Source organism: Magallana gigas, chromosome 1, assembly GCF_963853765.1.
Source record: "Magallana gigas chromosome 1, xbMagGiga1.1, whole genome shotgun sequence".
Classification (NCBI taxonomy): Eukaryota; Metazoa; Mollusca; class Bivalvia; order Ostreida; family Ostreidae; genus Magallana; species Magallana gigas.
The window spans coordinates 42271930-42274090 of record NC_088853.1 but is presented as its reverse complement, the minus strand read 5'-3'; the positions used below and the strand labels follow the sequence as shown (position 1 = coordinate 42274090).

The 2161-nt window shown below is 34.0% G+C and overlaps 1 long non-coding RNA gene across 1 annotated transcript; it reads left to right on the top strand.

The window, feature by feature from the left end:
• The first annotated feature begins 213 nt into the window (after positions 1 to 213).
• On the top strand, positions 214 to 1795 carry LOC105337224 (uncharacterized). Its single transcript, XR_010708056.1, has 3 exons — positions 214 to 350; positions 650 to 1345; positions 1667 to 1795. It is a non-coding gene; the product is annotated as an uncharacterized lncRNA (long non-coding RNA).
• Positions 1796 to 2161: the final 366 nt, after the last annotated feature.

Below are 2161 nucleotides of genomic sequence, written 5' to 3'. Positions count from 1 at the left end.
ATACATTGAACGGCAGTTTTAAAACCGTAAAATTATTTGCAGGCGGAGTTTTCCTGAGAAAAGAAAAGATTTATGTAAAGTTGTAATGAAGTTTATGATTTTTTTTTTATTTATTGGACACGGATCTCTGTTTATAACAGGAATTCGAAAATATGTATTTTACACAGTTAATCAGTTTGCAAAAGTATGACAAGTATTGTCTATTACAGAATGTGAAGTCGGAAAATATGGTTTTGACTGTGTCAACACATGCAGTGGTCACTGTTTTAGTGATTCTCCCTGTAACAAACTGACTGGTCATTGCGAGAGGGGATGTAAGGTTGGATACATAAATAGTGACTGTGGTACAAGTAAGCGACTGAAACGCTGTAGGCGGTTTTATTTTGTCATATACACTGAACATGTATAAGGATATTTCAGGTAACCTTAATTAAAGAGTTGGTTTTGTGAGGTCAAAGTTCATTGTTTTGGGGGGCTGTCTCTACTTAAGCAAATACTTATATGACCTTTGATAATAGTGTTACTATTAGTATAATGCGTTTTGCCTCATTAAACACAATTGCATTATATTTAATTGTTTTAATCCAATACATGCAGAACAATTACATTATTGTGTATCACTTATGATTATAATTTTTTTTATCCTAAGAGTGTCCTTCTGGTAAGTTTGGAATGGATTGCAAGGAACGGTGTCCTGGACATTGTACAGACAACGAAACCTGTGATCACATCAGCGGACTGTGTCTCAATGGGTGTCACGATGGATATATTGGAAAATACTGTAACATTTGTATGTAAAAATATCCCTCCTTTTACATCTGCAAATATTTTATCTTATTTAAACGCGGGTTATGTATTCTTCTGCAATGTCGCTACCTTCATATCCCGAATGGATCATCAAAGAAAGCATCTTATTATTTATAGTAACTGACATCATCATGATTATTTCGTGCAGTCCGTGATTTTTCTTAGGCGCCGTTGGCTTCTACCAATCGATAAACAGGCCGTGTCAACTTTAGTCCTGTCAGTTTCAGCCGTTGTAGATTTCGACCAATCGATAAACGGGGCGTGTAATGTTCCGTCCGACTGTTTCTATAGAGCTATGAATTAGTTTTAAGTTTTCGGAATAGAAATGGAAATATATCATTATGAACACTCGTTCCAGTATAAACTGTTATGTTTGCTAAGTTCGCACACTGTAGCATTTTTCTATTAATATCCCAGCTTGTCAAGAAGGATATTATGGCAAAAATTGTTCAATGGTTTGCCATCTGCACAACGTGTCGAAACACAGACGGATTTTGTACTTGTGGCGCAGGTTGGATAGGTCCTAATTGCTCTCTAGGTATGCAAATTAACATCGGGTAATTATGAATAAAATATTAAAACTAAAGATACATTTAATGTGTTACAGGCAATAGTAAATGTAATTTTGTTGACCTTTATACAATTTGTTCATTTTTGTTTCACTGGGTTATCCAGTGTGTGATGGTCATTTATATTTCGGGTCCCAGTAATTTAGTGGCAAGAGCGTTGTTTCGATACATAAGAGACCCTGGTTTCGAATTCCAGTTGCGAGTTGACTTTTCACCACCTGTTATTGAAAAATCATTAAATATTCTTCTGCAATTAAACAACGTGTTTTAAACAAAACAATTCTTTACAGAATGTGTTTGGTCCTATGGGGGTCATTGTCAATATCCGTGCAGTAGACACTGTATAAACCAGACATGTGACAGATTCAATGGAAGCTGTTTGTTTGGTTATAGTGATGAATACATGTATTGTGAATCAGGTAAAACATACGAATACATTACTCAATATATTAAAAGGATTGTCAAATGTTCTCACTTTTTAAAATTTTTGTTAGAATGCAGCCAACCTGTAATATTGTTTTTTTTTTAAATTTGTGTAAGTCATTTTCTATTTTTTGATATAATTCAAAGATCATTTAAAGTTTACTAATGAAATATATGATACCCTGTATTGAATGAAAAATAATTTGTGCTTTGCAAAAACTCATTGTGAAAAGAAGTTGCAAAAATGGTTTAAAACGATTAACATATTACAGCAGATAGTCAGCAGTTTCCATCGACTCTAACAATATCGATCGCTGGGTTTACAGTTTCACTAGTTATCAACATCATTGCGATAATGCTTC